This window comes from Canis lupus, chromosome X (assembly GCF_048164855.1).
Source record: "Canis lupus baileyi chromosome X, mCanLup2.hap1, whole genome shotgun sequence".
In the NCBI taxonomy this organism is placed as follows: Eukaryota; Metazoa; Chordata; class Mammalia; order Carnivora; family Canidae; genus Canis; species Canis lupus.
Window position 1 is genome coordinate 38,244,313 of NC_132876.1, and position 27,480 is coordinate 38,271,792.

Here is a 27,480-nt window from a genome sequence, read left to right on the forward strand (position 1 = left end):
CCCGATTAAGGTGTGGATTCGTTTGGATTTCATGATTGTTTATTTCCTGATAATCTTGGTAAATGAAAATCTACCCCTCTAGGAAGCAAGGGAGGAATTTCCTTATGGCTTATTTTTTACTAACCATCAGCCAGCCCACCTGACAAAGGCCAAACATGAACTTGTTGAACATTCACAGAGACAGACACATCTTAAGACTGAGATATTCCACAAGATCTGTTGGGATTAAATTCCAAGTCCTTCAATAGCCGTGTTCCCCAGTCTCTCTGGAGTTTAACAACAAATACCAATTAACAAGAACATGGCAAAACCTTCTTCTCCCCTTCCTGCTGAAATTTTTTTCCAAAAGGGGAAAAAAATTAAATGGAAGTGCTAGCATATTCTATGAAGGTAGGCTTTCAAATATAAAAAAAAAATAGGAAATTCGCAACATTGGTAGCAAACTTTGCTTTCCTGAGAGATGTTTTTAAGGTAATTTGATATTCTGTATTCTACAGGCCACTTCTACAGGGGAAAATGAAATTTATTCACGGAATTTTATTGTTGAAAAATAGCTACTAAGCCTGCTAGCGGAAATGTGTTTATGTGGAAAGCTGCACTTTGAAGAAGGTAATTACTACTTTTATATGTTTCCATTGCCACTGCTCAATTCTCATTTTCATAGTTGAAAAAGAAAAACAGGTTTAAATAATGCAATGCTTATTAGCGTACAAATATGGACCTAATTGTCTCTTTCTGACTCTCAGAAGTAATTGGCAATGTCTTCTATGTAAGTGGGTTAAGAAATGTGCCACAGATGCAATTATAATAAAAACTTTCATTTGGAAATTGCAACCTTATCTTCATTGTCTTTTAGTAGTTCCACAATAGCTCCCTGTCACTCTGCACTCTCCTTAGAGGATCTGTTATAAGGATATGTGTAGAGCAGTAAAAACAATATACCCAGTGTATTGAATTATAGCAGTCCATCAGTGCCCTGTAGCACTCTGGAATACCACTCATACTCAGGTTGCATTGAACAAAGCCAAAAGGAGAGTTGAAAATAAAAGCAAAATGGTTATTTGGCATGAAGTAGACCTTGAGATAACCCCCAGGTTTTTTTGTTTTTTGTTTTGTTTTGTTTTTAAAATTAGATTCAGTTTCCTTTTCAACTGGACAAAGCAATTCAGGAAGTAGCATGGCCTGACTGTTCTAGAATTTTCTTAGAAATCTTTTCACTGACCTTTTCTAAGCCTCGAAAAATGTTTCCGCCTAACACTGCACATTTCTTTTTCCTACGAGCTTAGAAAATTCCTCTCACATTTCAAAACATGTGCTAGAGATTGATGAGATTTTAGTTAAATTTGCTTGATGATTATAAACACTCATTTAAAAAACACTAGGCTCATTTCTATATGTGATTGCTCAACCTGGGAAAGTAAAAAACTCAAAAAAACAGATTTCTTTTTTGTTGTGTATTGCCAAATACTAGTTTAGCTGATTGTGTTTGTTTGTTTGGTTAGATTTTTATCCAGAATGAATAATCTAATTGCCATTTCATAGATCCCCATATATATATGAATTTCAAAATATCCTTGCTATGTATATTCCATGAAGCCAGTTTTCAGTACATTTGTTTTATGTTATACTGACATCTATGGACTCCGTAAGAGAAATTCAGCTTTTTAGAAAAATTCTCTTGGCTGCTTATAAGCAACTTAAAATGTAACTCAACTATGTAAGATGAAGAATCTCTAAATCTACTATGAGTAAGCCACTGGCTAATCTTTGAATCTTACCACTTAACTCAAAATCATTACAAAGCTCTTTTACCTACCTACAATCAAAACTTAAGGAAGAGGTGCTGAGTGTCCACTAGTAAAGCATTAGCATCTCCTCTTTAATGAAGGATGGTCCTTATTAGTGAGACAATAAGGGGGGGTCCTGTCAGTGCATACACATTTTTTACTGTATTCTTACGATAATATTCATTACTGTAATTACTGTGTGTCAAATACTGCACTAAATACTAGGGATATAATAATGCATAAATAGACACTGGCCCTGCCCTTAAGGAACTCACAGTCTAATGGAGGAGATGGAGAAATAAAACAAGCAATTTACAACAGAGTATGATAAGTACTATGATAGGATATATTTGTCAGAATAGGCTAAATCCTATAACAAATCTCAAGATATCGGTGGCTTAACTCTGTAAAGGTTTTTTGTTCATTCAAGTCAAAGTCCAATGTAAGCAGAAGGAGGCAGAGGGGCCTCTATTCCAGTCATTTAGGGACCCAGACTCCTTCAATCTTATAATAATAACACCACCTTCAAGACATGGTTTCTAAGATTGTTGTGGAAAGAAGGAGAGCTTGGGAGAAAACACAACACCCTTACCTGGCTCTGCCCAGAAGCGCCACATCAATTCTGCTCACATTGCACAGGGGAGAACCGATCAGATGGCCCCACTTACAAAGGAGAACTAGGAAAGGTAGTTCAGCTGTGTCCCTAAGAGAAGGAAACAGGCTTGGTCAACAACTATTGATAAGTTGATATAACTACTGGCAAGTAGAGGAAGCCAAGAAAGTTAAAAAAAAAATTATCTCAAATCTAATCTTATATATCTTGTTAGAATAAGTAAGAACCATAGAAAACTGGAGAAAATGGAGGAGAAAGTTAACTAGTAACTAGCTAACTAAGAACTAGATAATGAATAACTTGAGTAAGCCAAGAGGCTTAGAATGATAATTTCAACTATAAGTTCTCATTTCTTGCTTGACTGTTGATAACTAGATGTAACTAGTGTTGACTACACAACCACTTCAGGGAAAATAACTACAATAAGCAGAGTAAACAAAAAAGCTAAAAACTCAATCTTTCCAAATCTAACTTTTTATTTTTTTGTTAAATAGAATAGCAACTCAGAACTACATAAAACTAGAGAAAAAAGAGAAAAAATCTATAACTAGTTACCTAGTAGCAAGATAACTAACAGCTACATACGACAGACAACTACAACAATTGGAATAAGCCAAGAGAATCAGAAATGCACATTCCACTCCATACTAATGTCCCATTTCTTACTTGAATAACAATGGGTTACTAGACATTGCTGGTTGTAACAATGTAAATAGTTAACTAGAGAGAACTAGAATAACTAGAGGACACCAAAAACTGAAAATCGCATTCTTCTCAACTTTAACTTCTTATTTCATGCTCTGAGTATTGTCTAGCTCTGGATTTCCTCATTATTGTAATATGTCCCCTATTAGGGTGCCTCACTGTTTCATTGTAAATCCTATCTGCTCCTACTTCATACTACCCTGATGTTGAAGAACAATTCCTTGACTCAATGGCTACTTCAAAATGTATGCTCCATTACAGGTTAGAGCCCAATACTGCTGGATCGTGCTTAGTGGTAGTGGGCCACAAAAAGCCAGGTATGGAGTAAGGTCCTGTTTATGCAAAAGGAGAAGGAGCTGCTAGAACATGGAATATATCTGAAATACAGAGAGAGCCAAGCAACTAGATAGACAATGGAAGTTATGGGAAAGTACATTTGCAAATGGCAGAATCCCAGATCGAAGTCACTTGAAAAGAAAAATAAAATTATTGGCTCATATAACTGGGAATCAAGGTACATCTGAAATATCTAGACCAGACACTCAAGTGATACCATCAGGAATATCTCTGTCCATCTTTTGCCTTTGCTTTTCTTTATTTGTTGGCCTCATTCTTTTCTAATAAGTTAGGTTTTTCCTCATGGCAGGTTTTTCGTTATGGCAGGGATGATGACTGCTTACAGCCCTCTTTCTCCTAGATTTCTGACACAGAAAGCAAGTCCATTTTTCTCTAGCTCAAAATTGAAAACCTCAAGGAAGGACTCAAATTGGCTAAGCTTGATTATATGCTTAACCCAGAACAATCAATGTGGTTAGAGGAATGAAGTTTTATGTTTGGAGGGGCCTGAGTCAGAAGCCCACCCCTGTGACCAGTGAGACAGGGCACTATGATTAGCAGCTGCCTCACCAGAATCACTCGATTGGACAGGAGAAGCATTCCCCCAAAGGAAGTGGGGATGCTAGACAGTAAAACCAAATACAACCAGCACCAGGTCCGAGAACCTATAATTTAATTTTCTGAGAAAAGTGCAAACCTGGACCTCTATTAAGATATTATCCAGGAATTTGACACAGATTGGAACTAAATTTGCTCTAGGATGTTGCTAGCTGAAGGATTTGTGCTGTTAGAGTCTTTATTAGGCAGTCACATCTAATTAAGATAGCAGGAGGCATGGTTGGAATTGAAAGACACAAAGGTGAAGCCACATTTGGTGTAGAATGGAGGACTCTCAAGAGATATGTAATCTAGAAGATGTGTAATCTTATAATAAGTCCAGTGAGGCAACCTGTATATTTTACTACAATGGGTACAAAAATGGAGTCATTGATCAAAAATCCAGGGATGATGTACTGAAGAGAAGTGTAATGTACTGACTAAGGTGTCAAAGATGAACCCTCCAGATCCAGGAGATGAATCGGGCCATAATTGGAGATGTAATGGCCAAGGAAAGATAGGGCGCAGGATTTTTGCCCAAAGATGCATATATTTGTGCATATTTTTGAGAGAATACAGTTTAAAAACAATGGATAGCATCATAACTCCAAAGTTGTGACACACCTATGACCAAATTATGAAGGTCCATGCATAAAATAGTGTTTGGATATACTAAATTATATAATGCATATAAAGTATTTTTTACAATGAGCACATATTAAGTATTCAGTCAATGGTTCTATTATTAATACTACTATTACTATGCACATGGCACTATGCCCATACAATATATACAATCTGTGACAATTTTATTTAATAGGTATTGCTCCTCCATTTTATTTTTTTAATGGAGTGAAACAATAAAAACAAAAAGAAACACAATAGGGGAGAAGGTAGGAACTACTATGATAAAAATATGGAATGCTTCATGAATTTGCATGTCATCTTTGCGCAGGGGCCATGCTAATCTTCTCTGTATCATTCCAATTTTAGTATATGTGCTGCCAAAGCGAGCACTGCTACTCCATTTTTTATTTTTATTTTTTTAAGATTTTATTTATTTATTAATGAGAGACACACAGAGAGAGGCAGAGACACAGGCAGAGAGAGAGGCAGAGTGAGAGAAGCAGGCTCCATGCAGGGAGCCTGACGTGGGACTCCAACCCTGGTCTCCAGTCTCACACCCTGGGCCGAAGGCAGGTGCCAAACCGCTGAGCCACCCAGGCATCCCATTTGAAACAATTTGCAAAGATAACAGAAATGTTCATTTGTGGAGTTGGAATTTATTTTTTTAACTTTATTTATTTATTTATTTATTTATTTATTTATTTATTTATTGGAGAGAGAGAGAGAAAGAGACAGCAAGCGTGAGCAGGGGAATGGGCAAAGTGAGAGATGCGGGGCTCAAACCCAGGGCCCTAGGATCATGACCTGAACCGAAGGCAGATGCTTAACCAACTGATCCACCCAGGTGCCCTGCAGAGCTGGAGTTTAAATCTGATCTGTATGACTCCAAGATGTGTATTCTTACCAGTATGCTACATCTCATGGAATGCTGGTGATATCCTATGAATGACCAGGCAATTTACAGTCTATATTTGATGTTTAGAGCATGGTGTAGACTCTGGTAGTTGGCATTTTTATCCCTTATAGGATGAGAAATCTGTTGTTTAGAAGGTTGACTTGACATTTCTGGAGTTTTTCATAGAATTAATGATGCCACTAGAGCTGTGCAGAATGAGGTGTTCTACTCACTCAAGCAAGGATATTAGAGTACATCATATTATAGCTGTACATCACATTATTGCTCAGGTAGACTGAAATCCCAGGGTATTCTAGTGCATAACGAGTTACAGTGTTGTTCATAAGTCTCTGGGAGACTTCAGGTTTGTTACACAGGGGAACATGATGTGATATTCACGTTATCTACATTCCTTGGAAAGTGGATTTCTCATCTTCCTTTCAAATCTATATCAATTTGTATGTCTTCCAGAAACGTAGGCAAAAGAAAATGTAGCCTAAGAGTCATGCATGGATAAGAGGCTTCAGGCCTCAACCCTGGACAGTGAAAGCACCGAAGCCTTAATAATAGTTTAAAAACTCGAGTGGGGGGCAGCCCAGATGGCTCAGCGGTTTAGCCCTGCCTTCAGCTCAGGGCCTGATCCTGAAGGCCCGGGATTGAGTCCCGCGTTGGGCTCCCTGCACGGAGCTTGCTTCTCCCTCTGCCTGTGTCTCTGCCTCTCACGTGCTCTCTCCCTCTCTTTGTCTCTCATGAATAAATTAATAAAATCTTAAATTAAAAAAAAGCTCAAGTGGGAAATGCAACGTGGTTGGGGCTAGCTCTTTGTAAGAAGTTCTTAAAACCTTTGAACTTATGGATTTATAACTTAGTTAAACCTTTTGGCAGAAATCATCACCCCAGGCATTTGGGGGATAGTCTAATCACCCTCAAAGTTGAAGGTACCACCTTTGGCATCTTGCTTATTAAGCCCAGTTATGAATCCTACATATCTGGGATGCTTCCTCAGGGCAGCCTTTGTCATTTCCTGGATGGTTGCTACCTACTCACTATGCTTCTGAGATCCATGGAACATTAGGGTCCTATCACATATATATTGATGTTTCTAGGGAGGAAAGTAAAAATCAAATTAAATCAAATCAAATAAAAACAAAATAAAATTAAAATATGAGGTCAAAATGTTTGGGGAATAGTGGTTAAATTTTCAACAGGTTTATCATCCATTATGGGACATCTTAGAGGTTTTTATAAGCTCGTATATGCTAAGAATCTTTAGGAGAAGCAACTAATATGAAGTTTTCCAAATGTATTTGACCAGGGTTTGTTTCTTCTTGATGACTACATACTACCATCTTATAGAAAACTAGTATGTTTCCATGAAACACAGCTTAAGGAATGCCAGTCTAGGCTAGTGTAGCAATAATAAGTATGATGTATATCCACTGTATTTATACTAGGTGATCAAGGTGGTGTCAGAAGTTTCTGGCAGCTCATCTAAAAGTTCTCAAGTCAATGCAGAGAAAGATCAAGAAGAACGCTATCCCCACCAGGCAGCATGTCTGACAAGTCTTTCGAACTCAGAAGCCAATGTCTGACACAGGTCCTTTGAGCTGCGCCTTTGAGGTGCACCTGGGCTATACACCCTCCCCCTGCCTTGCTCTGCTCTGCTTAGTGTTGAAGGTTGGAGTTTATTGGTGTATACTGCAGTTTTGTCACTGGCATGGAAGCTCCTCTCTACATCCCAGTCATAATGGCATTAACCCTGACTATTTGCCTCGTTCTTGTCATACCCCTCTCCCTGGTGATGATACATGATTAAATGATTGACTGTGATGAGTAAATAAAATCACATATGTCTTAGGAGGTAAATTAAATTATATATGTAAAGCACTCAAAACAGTGCCATATGACATTCACTCAGCAAATGTTAGTTCCCAAATGGATCTTGCAAATCTCCTTAAAACCTGTAGCATCCATTCAATGCTTTTACTTTTCATTTGTGCACATCTTGAAAATATTTGGAATTTTTTTTAAAGCACAAACATGAATCAACTTCATTTAAAAAATTAAAATAGCTACAGAAACCTATCACAAAAAGACAAGTACTATATTATTCCATTTATATGAAGTGGAGTAGAGTAGTAAAATTCATGGAGAGAGAAAGTAGAATGGTGGTGGCCAGAAGCCGCAGGGGAGAGTGGATGAGAAGTTACTAATGGGTAGGGAGTTTCAGTTTGGGAAGATGAAAAATTTCTGGAGGTCGATGGTGTTGACAGTTGTACAACAATGTAAATGTACTTAGTGTCACTGAATTGCATACTTCAAAAATGGCTAAGAGGGATCCCTGGGTGGCGCAGCAGTTTAGCGCCTGCCTTTGGCCCAGGGCGCGATCCTGGAGACCCAGGATCGAATCCCACTTCGGGCTCCCGGTGCATGGAGCCTGCTTCTCCCTCTGCCTGTGTCTCTGCCTCTCTCTCTCTCACTGTGTGCCTATCATAAATAAAAAAAATTAAAAAATTAAAAAAAAACAAAAATGGCTAAGATAGTAAATTTTGTTTTGGGTTTATTTTACCACAATTTAATGTTCTTAATTAAAATTAAAAATATAACTAAACTAAAATGTTTCTCTCTCTTCCTCTTCTCCTTAAAAAAACCTCTGCCTCCCTTTAGTCTCCTATTCAACTAGCTTTCCATACTGCCACTAGAATGGTGAGTCTGGCCACAATCCTCCGTATTAACCACTATGAGATAAAATGCAGTATTCACCCTGACATGCAAGGCTTTTCCCTTAAAGCCCCTACCTAGCCTCATCTCCTAACACTGCCCTGCTTTGTATCTCTAGTCAAACCACACAAAATTGCTCTTATTTTTCCAAATGTGGTATTTCACGACTTCTTGTCTTTGCCTAAAATGCTTTCTCAGACTCCCTTATCTGCCTGACAAACACCTCATCCTTCAAGGCAAGGTTTGGTGGGGCCTTCTTTGACACCCTCACCCCCTCAGGCCAGGCAGAACACTGCCTCTTTTGTGCCACCACTCTCCCTAATATGGCACTCTATCACCGCAGGTAGCACGCTGCATTGCAATGGTTTGTTTATATGTCCATGCCTGTCACTAGATTGGGAGGACCTCAAAGGCTCATTCATGTTTGTATTCCCAGGGTTTAGAGCTCATATATTGCTACATAGGAATTGATTAATGCATTGTTGAGTGAGTGAATAAATATAGAGAAGTGGAACCACTGATCTGTTCATTTTTATCCCGGTTTCCACCACTACTATCGATAGAAATTCCAAAACAAATTCCTTAAAGACATTTTGTGTTGTCTGGGCAGCAGGTTGATCCATACCTGGTGACAGAAAAGAAAGAGTGGCCAACCTCAAATGCCTAAATGTGTCTGCCTTCTTTTCTGCCCCTAAAGAAACCACACCAGGCTTGGAACCAAGAATGTTTCCCTTTCACACTGTCTAACTAATAAAGGATTAGCAGCACCAGAGGGGACTCCCTGAAGGAAAAGGAAATTTTTTCTGGTTTTCCCACATTGGAGCTGAACTCTGTTTTTCATAGAAATGCTATTATATATGACGTACACACTATTATACTTCAAGCATATTATGGGTTAAGTAGCCTTGGGTGAGCTGGTTTGGGAGTATGCCTATAATTTATAACATTGTTTATATGGGAAAATTGTTTCTGAGTTCAAAAAAACAAACCTTTGGAACGTAACTTGGTGACTTCCGGAATTCTTTTAGAAAGTACCGTGAGCATATCAATGGAAATCTAGAGATACATGAAAATGAAATGTTTTAATATATGATGATGGCTATAGTTAACGGTCACATTACAGGTATTCTGACTAGATTATACCAACTCTGACCTGCAGTTCTTGAATTACACATTATTGCCACTTGGTATTCTATACCAAGGTAATCGAAATAAAGTTGAAAGAATGGAAGTTTCCGTTTTGACCCCATCTCACAAAAGTCTACTGTTCAGTACAACCTATGAGTGTCATACAAGATGCCTGCAACTTTGCTTTAGGACACAAGCAGCCAGCAAAAGGGACACACCCTCTTTCAAGCACTTTTACAGCAAAATGTCAGGCCATGAAAATGACTCACTGGCTTACAGTTTGTCATCAGGGTAAAATATTCCCTGAAATAAAACAGTCTTCTGTAGGGACCCTCTGTGTGTAAACAGATGCATTTGCAAGCCCACATGACCTAAATGGTTATTTCTGGCCTTTCTCCTTCCCACATCCAAATGTTTGTGATATATTACTATGCAGTTGAAGGCTGCAAGGCAATATGCATGATTTGAGAGGAAACAGTTCATTTACTGACACTACACAGAAAAGTTGAAGAAAGAGGCTTTCTTAAAAAAAATAGAAGCAGGAATGTAAAACTGCTTTTAAGAATCACCATTTTCCTGTTAGAAAAAACAATCATGGATATCTGTCAAATACTAATGACAGGTCTGTCAATCACACCCCAACCGCACCCCTCCATGTTTTCAAGAGCTTGTCTTCTTATTGTAAAACTAGCTTTTAACTATTTCCAAAGCAACAGAATTATATTGCTGCTATGTGTGACTGAAATGCATGACAGGTTGTTTGGATTGCAATCCCAAGGCCCCAGTTATGACCCTACCAGGGAACACACTCTCCTCATTCAATAGAGCCTTGTGTCTACATAATGTCAAACAAATGGTAGGGCACTAAACAAATAATGAGCTGATTCAGTAACCTGTGGAGTATCTCAGGTTGGGCCTACACCAGAGGTTGGCAACTTGAAATTCTTCTGAGAGGCACAGTCAAGCCTGTTCTGTGAAGTTGAGGAATTGTCTGGGCCACCCTCTGACATCTCATCTTGATACACAGTTCTGAACATGTAGAACACATTCATTCATTAAATACTTAAATGAATGGACTTTAAGGAAAGACTCTCAGATCTGTATGAGGTGTACTAAAGTCACCTGATTTTGTCCTCTTTTATCCATCTGATTCATACTCATTTAAAGGAACCATCTACTCAGGCGTGCAATATTTAAAAAAATGTTCCGCCAGGGACATCTTAGGCTAAGGCAAATTAAGGGGATTGATCTGCTTGTCTGCTGACTTAGGGCAAGACTGGGTTCAAAAAAAGCCATATATTGGGATCCCTGGGTGGCGCAGCGGTTTGGCGCCTGCCTTTGGCCCAGGGCGCGATCCTAGAGACCCGGGATCGAATCCCACATCAGGCTCCCGGTGCATGGAGCCTGCTTCTCCCTCTGCCTGTGTCTCTGCCTCTCTCTCTCTCTCTGTGACTATCATAAATAAATTTAACAAAAAAAAAAAAAAAAGAAAAGAAAAAAAAAAGCCATATATTAAGGGTGGGTTCTATGGAGGGTAGGAGTAGGCAATGAGGGATCCCTGGGTGGCGCAGCGGTTTGGCGCCTGCCTTTGGCCCAGGGCGCGATCCTGGAGACCCGGGATCAAATCCCACATCAGGCTCCTGGTGCATGGAGCCTGCTTCTCCCTCTGCCTATGTCTCTGCCTCTCTCTCTCTCTGTGACTATCATAAATAAATAAATAAAAATTAAAAAAAAAAGGAGTAGGCAATGAGCTGAAGTGTTCAGGGCAGGTGACAGAAAAGATAGGGCTTCTCAGAGGGGCAAACTTGTCCTCTCTACCTCTGCTTTTCACGATCTCTGAATTCATCTTTTCATCCTTCCCTCTAACCTCAACACAAATTGGGTACCCAATCATTATCCAAGCTCAACTTCCCTGCCTTTCCTATGAACATTTTTAGTGTCCCATTTAGTATGGACAGCTCTTTTTTTTTTTTATTATTCATAGAGGAACGGGGGGGGGGGGCAGAGACACAGGCAGAGGGAGAAGCAGGCTCCATGCAGGGAGCCCGACGTGGGACTCGATCCCGGGTCTCCAGGATCACACCCCGGGCTGCAGGCGGCGATAAACCGCTGCTGCCCAGTATGGACAGCTCTACTGACTAATGCATCCAGTACGTGGCTACACAACTGGATTGTAATGTATCTAAAGAGAGGGACCTTGACTTCTGTTTCTTAGGATAACTATGCAATGCTGGACATCTCTTCCCTTCTTGCTCCTGGTAGATATATATTTTTTTAAGATTTTATTTATTTATTTACAGGAGACACAGAGAGAGGAGTAGAGACATAGGCAGAAGGAGAAGTAGGCTCCCTGTGGGGATCCCGATGCAGTACTCTATCCCGGGACTCCGGGATTGCCCTGAGCCAAAGGCAGACACTCAGCCATTGAGCCACCAGGTATTCCCTGGTGGATATGTGAATATATATATATTTTTTTTTACAATATTTTACTTACTTATTTGAGAGAGAGAGAGAGAGAGAGCACAGATTGGGGAGGGTCAGAGGTAGAAGCAGACCTCCCACTGAGAAGGGGGCCTGATGGGGGTGCTAGATCCTGGGACTCCAGGATCATGGCCTGAGCCGAAGGCAGACACTTAACAGACTGAGCCATACAGGCACCCCTCCTGATAAATATTTTACCTTGATCTTCTTTGCTTACCTACATGCAAAGGGCCCTCTGATTATTAAAAACAACAAAAACATAAATCTGCCTTCTGTAAGGTTTTCTCTTCAATCTGCTTCTTTCTTACTAGAGTCTTTTCCCTAGGTGATATCATTCAGTCTCAGGATTTCCACTATCCATCACACAGATGGGGTGTTTGTTTGTTTGTTACACAGATGGTTTCTTACTGGTGGTCCCCAACTCTGATTTTGCCTCAGAATTCCAGTGCTACCTCTCCAAAGGGACTGACGATCTGGATAACTTGCTGTCTTCTCATACTTGGCTTGGGAACAAAATCCCCCTCTTCCTCGCAAACTGACTTTTCTTCCCTGATATACAGATCCCTGCTAATGGAGCATGGGATAAGTTCAGTAAGTTCAGCTTATTTCAACAATTATTTATTGGGTGCCTACCATGAACAAGATATTGAGCCCAGAAATCATGCCAGCATCTTTAAATGTTCCATCTCATTCTCTGCCTTCAGCCTATCCAGAGGCTTGGTCAGTTCTTCTTGTGAAATGTCACCCATGTCCAAACCTTCCTCTCTATTCCCTTTGCCACCCACTCCAGCAGTCCCAGGACTCATGGTTTTAAGCTTGCCTTGGAATTACCATCTAGCTGGTTTCCATGCTAGTATCTCTCCTTCCTCCATTTCAGAGGTTCTCAAACATTGCTGCCTATTAGTGAAACTTGGGGATCTTTTTAAAAATCTAAGGCCCAGGGACATGTGGGTGGCTCAGTCGTTGAGTGTCTGCCTTCGGCTCAGGGTGTGATCCCGGGTCTTGGGATTGACTCCCACATTGGGCTTCTTGTAGGGAGCCTGCTTCTCCCTCTGCCTGTGTCTCTGCACCTCTCATGAATAAATAAATAAAATCTTAAAAAAAAAACTAAAGGCCCTGGCTCACACCATTAAATCAGAATCTCTTGGGTTCAGACTGTGGTATCATTATTTTTGTAAAGCCCTCCAGTTGTGCATCCAAGGTTGTGTGTGAGTCAATGCTTATTTCATTCTATGCACTACTGCCAGGACTTCTACAAACACTGCTTTCCTTTTATGTAACTTACTGGCTCAAAACCTTTAATAAGCTTCCACTGCCCAGCATCAAGGCTCCTTACAATCTGACTCAATTCAGTCTCATGAAACCTGTACTGCTCCACCTCCACGACCATCTGCTGAACACATCTTCTCTGCTTATCCAAATCTCACTCATCCTCCAAAGTCCAGGTCATCCAAGAAGAAACCTTCCCTAAGGAATCCAGACCCACAGTAATTATCTACCCTCTGGGCAACTCTAGCACATTTGCCTATATCACCTTATATGGGTTAACATTCTCTGCTTTTATGTTTCATTTTCGTAATTAGTTTCTAAGTCCTGGGGACATAAGTCTCTATCTGCTTTAGATCCCCCACTGTACTTAGTCCAGTGCTTTGTACATTATAGACATTCCATAAATATGTGGTTGGTTTATGTCCAACCTATCAAAAAAATGTTACAATATAAAAAAAAATGTTACAATCAACATGTAACTAACTTTATATGTTTGCGCTGTGTTGTAATATAAAATTAAGCAGTATGCTTAATCTCTCCTCTTGTCACTAGACAAACTGACAAAAAACAGGACAACGTCACTTTCAGATGGGACTGCTTATCTTGAATACCTCCTGGGTATAGCTAAGGCATGTAGATATACCATATATAATAAACCCAAGGGAGGCTATTAACAATTCAACATTTCCTGTTCGTGTGGGAATGCTAATTCCATTTATCAAACAAGGACAGAAACATTGTTTCTTTAGGCTGGTCCTCCCTTTTTGGCTCCTCCAGGTCCAAGGCTATAATCCCTATGGAGCCAGAGAAGGGAGAAAACCCTCCCACTGACCTCCTGACCACTGGCTTAGAAAGTCAGGCTGAAAATAGTTAAAGATTTCTATGTTCAGAATTGTTGAAATGGGCCATTTGTGATTGTGGTGTAGTATAAGTGGCACTAGACCTGGGGCCAGAGGGGATGGGTTCATATCCCAGATCTGTCATGTAATTGTCCTGTGATTTTTAAGTAAAATACTGAGCCTCTATGAACCTCAATTTCTTTATCGATGAAAGAGGATTAGTAATAAATGGTATAGTGTTTGGAGGACTAATAAATAAGACAATATGTGTAAGTATCCCTAGCACGCAGTAGGACCTCAATAAATGTTAGTATATTTGAATAATAATGCTAAAATATGTTATTTGCTTATTTAGCCTAAAATGCAAATATTTTAACAAAGGGGAGACATCCAGTTCTTCAATTAACATTCCATACATTTTTAAATTGCTTTTTATTTGGTAATAATTTCTAATAGGGGCGCTGGAGTGGCTCCATTGGTTAAGCGTCTGCCTTTGGCTCAGGTCTTGATCCCAGGGTCCCAGGATCTAGTCTTGCCACCAGCAAGAAGCCTGCTTCTCCCTCTCTCCCTGCCCCTCCCCCCATTTGTGCATACACGTGCGCTCTCTTTCACTCATTCTCTCTCAAATAAATAAATACAGTCTTTAAAAAAATTCTAACTTAAAAAGTTGCAAGAATAAAATGGCTTAAAGAACACCCACATACCCTTTACCCAGATTCACTTGTAATTAACATTTTTAATCATCTTCTTTTATCTATCCAATCTATCTATATTCCTGAATCATTTGAGGGTAAGTTGAATGCATCGTGACCTTTTGCCCCTAGTACTTCGGTGTATATTTCCTAGGTGTAAGGATATTTATTCTATTATGTACCACAGCCCACTTAACAACTTCTATGATATTAACATTGGTACAATATTTTATCCAAGCTTTGCCAATTGGCCCAATAAGGTCCTCTATAGCATGGGGTAGGACTGAAACATTTTCCATTTGTTTTCTCAGTATCTCAGTCCTTCCTGCTTCCTCAAGAATCCTCCTTTCCCCACCTCTAATATTTGCAAACTAGAGAAAATAAACATATTGTCACACTGAAAGACTTTGAACAAAGAGCCCTTTAAAAAAGAAAGGAAGCAAACCAATCATGATGAGGATGGGCATACCATTTGTCCAAGTAGATTAAGATATTAAAAGCATGGCCATGCAAAAAAGATTTTAGACATTTTTTTTCTCTGAAAAAGAATGTTCCAGAGAGAGAGAGTGAGAACTTGACCATGGTGGAGATCAAGCCGAAAGCTAGGTTTGCAGAAAGATTATGTCCTCCAAACTTAATAGCCAAGGAATGCTATTAGGAACCTGGGCTCATTTGGGTCCTATTGTGGGTTGAACCATGATCCACAAAAGACATGTTGAAGGCCCAGCCCACAGAGCTTGTGAATAGGGTTTTTTAAGGGGTGCCTGGCTGGCTCAGTCCAAAGACCATAGAAATCTTGATCTTGAGGTTGTGAGTTCCAGCCCCACATTGGGTGTAAAGATTACTTAAATAAATTAAAAAAAATTAAATTTGTTTAAAAAGAAAAAAAGAAAGAAATAGGGTCTTTACAGATATAATAACTTTAAGATAAGGTCATTAGGGTACACGCTAATCCAATATGACTGATGTTCTTAAAGATTTTATTTATTTATTTATTTATTTATTTATTTATTTATTTAAGAGAGAGAGCAAGTAGGGGGAGGAGCAGAGTGAGCGGGAGAAGCAGACTCTGCACTGAGCTCAGAGCCCAATGCAGTGGTCAATCTCACGACCCTGAGGTCATGACCTAAATTGAAATCAAGAGTCAGACACTTAACTGACTGAGCCACCCAGGCACCCCAAGACTGGTATTCTTTTAATAGAAAAAAAGACAGACACATATAGAGAAAAGCATTACGTGGAAATATAGAGACACATAGAAGAAAGATGGTCATGTGAAGACGGAGGTAGAGATTGGAGTATTATGATGCCAGAAGCCAAGTGACCCCTGGGGTTCCCCTCACACCTTTAGAGGGAGTGAAGCCCTGTTAACATCTTGTTTTTGGACTTCTGGACTCCAGAACTGTGAGAGAATAAATTTCTATTCTTAAAAGCCATTCAATTTGTGGCACTTTGTTATAGCAGCACTAGAAAACTAATACACACCCTTATTCGGGCATTGATGAGACATTTACTGAATAACTACCACATGCCAGGCGCTATGCTAGGCACCAAGGAAATACAAAGATAAGATGGGACCTATTCAGGACGCTTGGGTGGCTCAGCAGTTGAGCATCTGCCTTGGGCCAAGGGCGTGATCCCAGAGTCCCGGTATCGAGTCCCACATTGGGCTCCCTGCATGGGGCCTGCTTCTCTCCCTGCCTGTGTCTCTGCCTCTGTGTGTGTGTGTCTCTCATGAATAAATAAATAGAATCTTAAAAAAAAAAAAAAGATGGGACCTATTCTCCCTTTAAAAGCTGACTTCAGTTTTCTATGATGGATTGGACTATTATTTTCAGGGTCCCAGAGATGCCTTTCCCTAACCTATAACCTGGCAAACACATGTTCTTTGTCTTATTTGCCCGTGTATGTAGCGTATTTAGGTACTCTAAAGACCAGGTTTCTCTTGGCATTTCGGACTATACCATTTATCCAAGGACACAGTTCTTCACAAGCTCACTCTCCCTGGGGTGGCCATGAGAGAAGAGTGGGGAAGGTTCTAGGACACCTTTCATGTTGTTTCCTGCCCGTATCTTTCCTGATGTATCCATATTCCCAATGATATTTTTCCTGCTCTAAAATGAGCTCTTCACACATTTTATGAAACACTATGCAGGGACCACAATGTGGCACTGTTTCATTCCTAAAATTTAATAAAATACACAGTTCATTTTGTGTGACAAAATGAGGTCTTCATCTCAGGGTTTATGGCGTGGGAAGGGGAGAGTGCATATCTAAGGCCCATTAAGTGTCAATCTCAGTAATGGAGCCCAGGTCATACCTCTTGAACCTTGATACCCTTGGGGCAAGCCCTTGGCAAATGGATGAAGTAGGCAGTATTTGTCTTTATTTTACTCCTACATCAATGGTTAGAGACCCCATTTTCCGTAATGGTCCCACCTTCTCCCCGCTGCCTACACCCAGTAAGGTGCCCTGACTTGTGTCCTTCCACATTCTTGCTTTGGCTGTGGTTATTCTGCCTGCTAAGGTAATAACTCATAGCAAGGGGTCAGCTAGAGGTGTGACCCCCCGCAACAGAAATATTTTCTTTTTAAAGGGGACTACCTTAGAGATGAAAAAGCCATCAAAACCAAAAGGAATATAGCTCTAAGGATGGACTGGCATGCAATGGGTCGATTGTTTGGGGCAGGAGTCCTGTACTCTGTCATATTTGTGAAAATTTTTGTACATCTCCTGTGATTCTGGTTTGAGTAATTAGGCAATGAGGTAGATAGTGGTGTCACGCATGGACATGAGGGATACAGGAAGAGGCAGGTGAGAATTATGGGTAGGGATGGAGGCAGATGATATGTTTGGTTTCATACACATTCATTTTAAGATGCCCATGTAGGGGGCAGCCCCGGTGGTGCAGCGGTTTAGCGCTGCCTGCAGCCCAGGGTGTGATCCTGGAGACCTGGGATCAAGTCCCACATCAGGCTCCCTGCATGGTGCCTGCTTCTCCCTCTGCCTGTGTCTCTGCCTCTCTCTCTCTAGCTGTGTCTCTATGAATAAATAAATAAAATCTTTAAAAAAAAATAAGATGCCCATGTAGCATTCAGGGGATTGCAGCAGGCAGTTTGATACATGGATCGTATAAGAGATGTGGCAGGTGGTACTGATTTTGGAATCATCAGTCAACAAGTCTCCTCATTCTTCTGTGAGGTCGTCATAAGTCTCTGGCTTATGAGAGAACATTCAACAGCAGGTGGATGAGACATTTTTAAAGGGATAGACATTTGCAGGTATCCTTGAAACACTTTCACGGTCTTGGCCACTAGCTGGCTTTAGCTCTCCCACTTCAATCTAACTGCTCTTGACCCAGGAGAGGTATGCGGACTCTGATTGTGAAGTGCGATGTAGGCAGTGGTTAAGGTATTCTCCGGAGAGTGGCAAGAGACCCTAGAAAGTCCAATGTCAGCCTTCTTGCCCCCACCAAGTAGCATTTATGAATCAAGGAGAAATGGACAGATTGAGTAAGAGGTTGTACACTCTTGGCTTTCGCTATACTCGTTCTTAATGCTTTGTCAAATCTTCCTGGCTTCCAGTTGGTACACCCTCCAAACCATTCTGTACACCATCAGGTTGCTCTTCATAAAACACCATTTTCATCAGTTCCCCCAAACCTCCAAAAGAACAATTTCTATTTGTTTTAGTCCATATTCAAAGTTCCTCAAAATTCTAGCCCTACCTTACAAAGCTGAACTAAACCTTACCTAGCCTAAACAAATGAATAAACAAACATTTCCTGGCCTCTACACAAACTGTCTACTCGGTCTGAAAACAAACCAGAGTTTTTCAGACTGTAAACTCTTGTAATGTTATTATCCCACAACCTTGGAATACCCTCTACTAACTTCTCTACCTATATTGACTTCATTGAACACATACTATATACCTCCTATGGCAATCAAAGTTCATTCTGCTCCCGACCTTCTCTTCCCTATTACAGTGAGCATGGTTACAGCGACCATATAGTCAGGATCAGATGACAATTTGGCAAATGTATCTGTGCTATGGGACAATCAAGGAGACACTACTTAAAATGGAGGCTATTCACTCCTCTGAATTGTATGGGAGAACTCCTTGCCTCATTAGTTTACCATGTTGTCTGTCCAGCTTCACTGGAGGTATTGGAGGCTGAAGTACCCCTCAAGGCACCAATCACATGGTAGATATGCACTAGTTTTTTCAGTGTTTGTGTTAGGACTAGCGGCTGATGCTCTTTGATGGAGTTTGGCAACATTATTTAGGTGTGGCCCATCCTCTAACTAAGAAGGCAGTGCACAAGGAAAATTAATGAGAGTAGACTAAATTCCGCAGAAAATACATTGTAACAGAGGAGATGAGCCCTTCTGCTGAGTAAGCTGAGCCCTAGTAAGGTGATCCTGCCTTCTTCTGAAGAGCTATGGAAAGAAATCACCTTGTGGGTGGTGAAACAGTTAGTCTTCATTTGCAGGGGGGGTTTTAAGTGTCTCTATGGCTTTTGTCTGCCACAAAAATCTCCCCATATTTAACATCTGCTCCTTCTTCAAATTACCTCAGCATTTTTCTAAGACGCTGTGAATATGAGCAAGGAGCTCTCACTTTTCGAAAGTGTCCAGCCAAGCCAAAGGGACATTAACTAGAGGTAGGTGGGGAAGTGGACCAAGAAGCTGGTCTCACCAAAGGAAGTTAGTTTATTCCCTGGGAAAGAAATGAAATGTGAGTTGAGTTCAAGAGGTAGAACGAAAACCATTTAAACTCCTCACGGCTAGACTAGAAATTGAATGGAAGAGGTAGATGAGATGGTAAAACATGGCAATAAATAAGTCAGAAATTTCCTGTAACCTTGGGAGAGAAGGTGATAGTGTCAAACTGCTTCACACTGTTTTTGGATATCAAGAGAAGCTCTAGGAAGTCAGCAAACGTTTTTCTATAAAGGGCCAGATAGTAAATGTTTTAGGTTTTACAAGCTACAAACCTATAGTCTTGGTGGTACAGTCTCCTTTTTTTTTTTAATGATCCTTTAAAAACATGTTTTTTAAAAAAATATTTTATTTATCTATTTGACAGAGAGAGAATGCGATTGAGCACAAACAGGGGGAACAGCAGAGGGAGGAGAGGGAGAAGTAGCAGGCTCTCCACTGAGCAGGGAGCCTGATGCGGGGGCTCGATTCCAGGACCCTAGGACCATGACCTGAGTCTAAAGCAGATGTTTAACCGCTGAGCCACCCAGGTACCCCTAAAAACACTTTTTTGTTTTGTTTTGTTTTTTAATTGTAGCAGCAGTTTGTCCACCTTTACTCTAAAAGATGCTATATGTGTAAATTTCAGTTAGATTTCAACTTGAAAAATTCTCTTCTTGTGGTTAAGATTAACTGCAGAATGGGCAGTGGAAACCCTCTAGGGTAAATATGAAGATGATTTTGAATGAGGGAAAGACTAAAACCTAAGACTGACTAACTAGGGATCCTCAGCCAGCAAAGAAAGCAAGTACTCTCAGCCCTGAGTGGCTAGCTGGAGGAGGGGAGCAGGTTTGAGTGAACCTAAGTCTGTGCAAAAGCTGTTCAAAGTGGGGGGAAAATAGGACTGTGATTTGAGCAGGACAGTGAGCATCTGGCCAAATTAAAGCTGGGGAACTCCCTCAGGAGCCTTCAGAACAGACCCAAACACAGTCTGGAAGCCGGGGTCAAAGAGAGGCAAATTTTGAGGGTGTTTTTTGACCACAAAGGCTGGGGGAAGTCCTGGGCTTTGTAATTACCAAGCAACTGAGACTGCACTTTGGGAATAAGTGAAATTTCTGCAAAATGTAACTTACCTGCCTAGGATCAGTCTAAAATACCATAAGGGGTACACCCTGATGGATGGAAAGAAATTATGCCTGAAAAATTGGAGTCTGGGGACACTGGGAGTTCTGGTGCAAGAGAGGAAGAGGTTAGAAAGGTTGCCTTTCCCCTTCCCCCACAGGAACCACTTTTCACTAGGGAGCACAAAGCAGGCCAGAAGGTAGAAACTACAGACTTTCTAAAGCACACCTGACAAATATGCTTATGAGAAACCAAGGGAGGAGCTCCCCCCTCAAATGCTGACTGAAAAGACCTGAGGGCAACAAGTCTTAAACTGAGATCAACTTGTCAGGAAGATAGGAAGAACAATGCCTCCCTCACCCAGCTATAGCCCAGGGCTAGAGTGCTCAGAACTGAATAAATGCTCAGTGCCTAATTGGGAGGAGGAAGGGTTAGTGTGGGTGGTAACCACACTTACCACAGGTGTGCTGAAAATAACCCTATATTTCAGTTTCCACAGTGTTTCCACAACCACTGTTTGATTTGAAGCTCACAAGCCAGTGTGATCCTAAGATAGGACAGAGATTATTTTCCCAAGTTTTACAAGACAATGAAACTGAGGCTCTGAAGGGTTGAGCTTGGTGCCCAAGTTCACACAGCTTTCAAATAACAGCAGCACACTCAAATCTCTCAATATTCCAAGTGCAATGCTCATTGAGAATTTAAAAGGCTCTTAAAGATTTATTTATTTATTTATTTATTTATTTATTTATTTATTTGAAAGAGAGAACACTCGAGAGCGGGTGTTGGGGGAGGCAGTGGGAGAGGGAGAGAGAATCGCAAGCAGACTCTGCACTGAGTGTGGAACCTGACTCTGGGCTCAATCTCAGCACCCTGAGATCATGACCTGAGGTGAAACCAAGAGTCTGATGCTCCACTGACTGAGCCACCCAGGCCCCACTGAAAGGGCTTTTAAATGGAAACAGTTCCAAAGCCAGAGTCTGCATTCTCAAGAAAATGTTGAGGCTAACCTAAGAAAGCCACAAAGATGGAGTTGGGATAGTTTTTCATCCCAACCCCTTCATACCCAGGGTTTTCACCTGAAGCAGAAGGATACACTAAGCCATGACTTAACCTGCTCAGTTTGTTACAGATGCTGAGAAAAATAGCTTTGATTTTGGATTTAAATGCAAAGTAGGATGGGGGAATTGAAAAGGGTTATAAATGACTCCTGTGCTAGGTGTGGGGGATACAGCAGCAATTAGGACACTGTCTATGACCTCAGGGGAACCTCAAGACTAGTTGGGAATCCCAAGATAAATAGCTACAAAACAATGTGATAATTAATCTGATAGAGAGGGGAACTAGGATGAGAACTGAAGCCCGGAGAAAGAGGGGCAGGAAGTCCCACAGCACACCACCATGCTTCCCTAACACACTGACCCAATGCCTATTCCACTCCAGTACAAGAGGGGAGCAGTAATGCTGGAAATGTGATAGTACATGAAACGTGACCCCTCGTGAAATGAACTACATACATTGTAAAACGTTAAGTCATGGCTCTATTGTTCTATTACAAGATGTAAACTGCAATTTTTTTTTATCAAGCTAGACACTATAAACTGAAAATCTATGAGCAGTATTCCCTTCTTTTCTACCTTCTGACACTATGCTTCTAGAAAGGAGGCTATGGCACTGGAAGGGTGGAACACCAAACTTGAGTTAAAAGTCTGGTTGGTTAACATCACCTGGGTAGGAGCATGACTGGAGTGCTTATAGGGTAATGTTATGTTCCCAGATTTATGCTCTTTGATCTCCTGGAGATAATGAAGGAGGAAAATTTATCCAAATGGAGCTTCAACCTACTGGCTTAATTTTGTCACAAATGGAACTGCTGTTGAGGAAACCATAGTAGAAAAAATATTGTCACTTAGGATGGAAAAACTCATACAAGTTTCCTGCTATTACCTTATTGCAAGAATCTCAAGTTCAAGCCATCTATTGTCTTTTACATAGAAATTACTTGGCTTCACCAAAGTTTCTTTGTTTCTTTTTGTCGATCCTTGGTATAGAAATTTAAGCTTGTTTAGAAATCACCTGGTTTCACAGACGGTGATTACTTTATTAAATAAAAATAATAATAGCTACTATTTATTGAGTACCCACCATGTTCCAGGCCTGTGTGGACAACATCATGAAACCTCACAGATTTAAAAGTCTACCGGCCATTCCTACACCCCTGCAACATATAATCTTCCTAAGTGCAGGCATTTAGCCTGTTTTGTTTACCAGTGCATCCCAAGTGCTTAGAAAAGCGTTGAAAACATAGTGGATCCTCAATACATAGCCAATAGATTATAAAATTGAGCCTTGAGAGGTTAAGTGATTTATCCAAAGTCACATAATCAATTGAATATGGGGATCTTAACCCAGTTCTATCTTAATGACAATCTCTTTGTTTCTTCCACAACACTAGGCTGCCTTTTGGTAAATGCGTTCCTGGTTTACGGTTGTGATGGAGGCATACGAAGTGACACCATCCATAAAGTCATCTGGAACCATCTTCTTGCCATCAAAGTTACTGGTGTCTTCCTAATTCAACTATTCTCCGGCACTCATGCCTGAACTACCTTTCTTCTAATCTCAAAGCATTCATTTGCTAGGCACCAAATAAACATACCACCTTCTGCAGAGACAGTTCACACCCACATTTCCACACCACTCTTCAAAACTCTCCATTTATACACCAAGATCAAGGCACTGGGCAAAAGAAGGATGTGGATGACACTTCTGATACAGCTCCCTACTCTGGCATTCAGAAAACTTGTCAGCACTCTGACAAATGTCAGCAGTAGAGAGTTGCAAGAACCCCAACCATCATCTAGCTCAATGCCTCAACTAGTGCTGGAGTAATTCTAAAAAATTACTAATTCAGGCCAGTCCATGGGTATCACTAAGGGGGTAGGCAAGAGAGTGCCAGGATGTATGCAAAATTACAGGATAAGCCTGAAGCTTCTTCCTGGACCAATAATTTTCTAGATTGGAAGACAAAGTTAAATAATTCACCTACTGAATAAATATCACTTTTATATTTAAACCACTTCTGATATAGTTTATCACATAGAATACCCAACTCAGACTAATGTTTAAAGATAAACAGGAGACTGGGGTACAGGTTACTGCTCAGGGAGTATTTCCTTGAAGAAGTGATATTTGAATTGTGGCCTGATGAGTAAGATTCAGTTAGCAAGGGGAAGAGAAGGAAGAGAATGGAACAAAGGGAGGTATGTGTTGTGTCCTTGGCAGGGAGAATAACATGTGTAAGAGTTCTAGGATGGGGAAAAATGCAGGATTTAAAGAGGTGGAGGCCTGAGTGCCCTAGGCCCACACTCCACAGTGAGAATGTTCTATTATCCCAAGATCTCTTGCAGCCCCTCCTAGGAGTCCTTTTTGCTCACATCCTGCCAAAACGCTGAAAATCATGGGGGAGGAGGTCCAACAGCCTGGAACTGAGATGTTCACAGCTGCTCCAGCATCACCCCCAAATTCCTTAGCTAAGACCAGGAAGCCAGGAACACATAGTTATCATTGCTTAAGGATTTTTAACACATTTGCTAAAACCATCCACTCATTTAGATTAGAAACTGCTTGGTATAAAAGTAAACTAGTCAGGGGGATCTCTGGGTGGCTCAGCGGTTTGGCGCCTGCCTTTGGCCCAGGGGGCGATCCTGGAGTCCTGGGATTGAGTCCTGCATCGGGCTCCCAGCATGGAACCTGCTCTCCCTCTGCCTGTGTCTCTGCCTCTCTCTGTCTCTCTATCATGAAAAAATAAATAAAATCTTAAAAAAGTAAACTAGTCAGCGCATTGTACACACCATTGCAAGTAACAATATCAGCTAATATTTATATATTTGATCTTCACCATCACTTTTTGAAATAGGTGCTCTTATGGGTGCCTGGGAGGCTCAGTCAGTTGATCATGGCTCAGGTCATGATCCCGGAGCCCTGAGATTGAGCCCCACATCAGGCTCTCTGCTCAGAGCCTGATTCTCCCTCTCTCTCTGTCACTCTGCCTACTTGTGCTCTCTCTGTCAAATAAATAAATAAATCTTAAAAAGAAACTGATGCTATTATTACTTTTATTTTATGAATGAGGAAACAGGCTCCAAATGTACCCAGAGTCACATAGCTAGTGAGCAACAGAACAAAGACTATGACACCAGGTCCCTCTGGTGCTAAAACCCATATACTTAATACCATGCTGCCCTTCTGAGCAGGGTTTGTAGGGAAGAGAAATTATGAGGACCTTAAACCCTGCAGGCCACTAAGGAAACCTGTTGTTCTACCCCCTGGGATTCCCTAAGATTGGATGGAGGGTCATGAAGAAATAAACTGTGTCAACTAGCTACCAAATGCCGGGCCTTGTGATAGGTAACCCTAAATGTGTTATTTCATTTAATCTTAAGAGCAACTCCTCATGGTGGAAAAATTATTATCCCCTATTTATACATGTGGGAATCATGGCCCAGAGTGGTTAGGCTATTTACCTCTTTGGTGAGTCCTGGAGCTGTGACCAGAATCCAGGCTTTAGCGATTCCCAAAGTCTGTACCCTTTCCATCAGAGTACATCAAAGATGGCTTAATATTTAACCCTTCCCCGGTTATATATTTGCACTTTAACAGGGGTATTTCTTGTGTGAATCTCACAGGACCATGGCAGACTGGGAAGCAAGGCTGAGTGGGGACGGCAGGGTGGGCCTGCCTTAAATCACACCGGAATGGCATTGACCTACCTTCTTCCTGTAGTTCCTGAAGTGGGGCCATGTGCCAGGGAAGATAAATCTCCACTCCTGTCCCAGGCTTCTTCTCCTTCAACTGGGATAACAACTCTCAGACATTCTGGCAACCATAGAAACGGAGAGAGAGAGAGATTGAGAGAGAGAGAGGAATCAATCAAGAGTTTATTTGCAAAGGGTAATGTCAGAGGACGGACTTCCTTTAAATCCTGCTAACTCTGTACAGTTAAAAAGGTTACTGGCTCAGGAATTTGATTTCCCCCTGACTTGCTTTCAGTGGTTTGTTTTTTATCATTGATCAGATCATATTCTTTCTCTCATCCCACCACCTACCTTTTGCAACGCAGACTTGGATGTGTGTTCTTAGGTCTTCCCACCTCTCTCTTGCTCTGGCTAACCTAGGACTTTGCAAACAAACCCTACTGAGAAGTATGGACAGCCTGGGCCTTTCCAAAATCTCAAGCTGCTGAAGGAGATATGGTATTTAGTTAAGCTGAAGTGAAGCCCTGCATAAATCATAAAGAGGCCAACCTGGGTTACTCAAACAGGACCCTAGGAGGTGCTTGGGGAATAGTCTTGCAGGCAGCTTTATTTTTCTACAGCCGATTTACTTCCAAAATGCTGGGGCCCATGAGTACCCCAGGATTAACTTGGCTCCCAGATGCTGGAGCGGGTCTTGGCCTTGGAGCACAGTTCTGGTGTTGTTTCCTGAATTCCCACATTGCTGTTTTCCACACATGGATCAGGCTTCATACTTCCTGTGTCTGGACCGTTTGTGTGTGTGTGTGTGTGTGTGTGTGTGTGTGTGTGTGTGAGTTTGTGTTTATATACTTGCAAAGGGTGGAAAGTGGGGAAGAGGGATCCAAAAGGAAGAGTTTATGATGTTTCATATGCGTCCCTTTGTTCCCTTCCTGTTCAGATAAAGCTGCTATATTCTGATCAGCTGGCTTCTGCATGTGCAGGGCTAGTATCCTCGTGCATAAATAGGAGTGAGTTTAGGAGTTGTCCTGAAGAAGGCTACTTCTCAGTGTTTGGCTAATATATTTTGTAGGGTGTGTTTTGGGGGCAGGGGAGGGAGAGTTATGTGGGGTCTTAAATCCTTAGGATTTATTTTCCCTGGTGTACGTGCTTGCCTCTGCTTTTGTTTCTAGATGCATTTAAATGATTTAGTTGTTCACCAGGCAATTAGAGGAAGATGTGCTCATTTCACACTCCCAGTTGACTTGGTGGGTGGAGGAGAATGCCACTCAACACAAAGCACTATGGTTTTGTGGTCTTTCCCTCTAGAAGAACCTAGCCAGGGATGGAGGAATAGATTACAAGCCACGTTCTCCTTCCTACTTTTCCGGTACACTGGGCCAAAGACTGCATGCAAAGGGCAGATTTTCAAAAATTAAAACATTTCTTAATTGTCTAAATTAAAAACCAGGAAATTTTACAATGAAACATTTCACTTCTGGTTTCTCTTGACAAATCACAAGTCCTGGACACATGGAGCCTGCATTTCCCATGGTGTCGACCAAGCTGCTCCCTTTGCATGCCTGCTTTGCTGCCCAGAAGAAGGCAGCCTTGATCATTACCCTTGCCTCCTGACACCTAGCCTGAGGGTTGTCACCTCTAAAAAATTTTTTTATTACAGTCAAATACACGTAAAATAAAATTTATCAGTTTAACAATTTTTTAAGCATACAATTCAGTGGCACTAAATACATTCCAAATGTTGTATAACCATCACCACAATCTATTTCCAGAACTTTTTCATTATCCCAAATAGCAACTGTGGTCATTAAACAGTAACTCTGCATTCTTCCCTCTCCTCAGGCCCTGATCAGCACTAGGCTACCCTCTGCCTCTATGAATTTGCCTATTCTAGGCACCTCATACAAGTGGAATTGTACATTTGTCCTTTTGTGTGTGGCTTCTTTAACTTAGCGTAATGTTTTTAAGGGAGAAACTGATTTTTTAAGTTGCCTTCTTTTTTTTTAAGAGCATAGACACTGGTTTTTATTGCACATTAAAGGAGCAGTTGCATTTTAGTGGGGGGAGGAGGCCAAATGGGTCAGGTGGTTTGGTGTAGAGGCTCTTTATTTACAAGCTTAAAATGATCATTATATCCATTATTAATACATGGAAGGTCTTGATGTACTTGGGCAACCTAGTGTCTTTACGCAGGTGTTTTAGTTAGTGGCT

The 27,480-nt window shown here is 41.0% G+C and overlaps 1 long non-coding RNA gene and 1 other non-coding gene across 3 annotated transcripts in view; one reads left to right on the forward strand and one right to left on the reverse strand.

Annotated features, from left to right (window-relative positions):
- The first annotated feature begins 214 nt into the window (after positions 1-214).
- Positions 215-27,480, forward strand: part of LOC140627581 (uncharacterized) — a 29,910-nt gene continuing 2,644 nt past the window's right edge. The window contains exons 1-3 of one of the 2 annotated variants that reach the window (XR_012026255.1): positions 215-390; positions 498-609; positions 22,971-24,515. This is a non-coding gene — a long non-coding RNA (uncharacterized lncRNA). Of the gene's footprint in view, positions 391-497; positions 610-22,970; positions 24,516-27,480 lie in introns of those variants that run through there. The other variant, XR_012026254.1, reaches the window with a different exon arrangement.
- On the reverse strand, positions 4,949-5,055 carry LOC140628842 (U6 spliceosomal RNA). Its single transcript, XR_012026777.1, has one exon. It is a non-coding gene; the product is annotated as a U6 spliceosomal RNA (small nuclear RNA).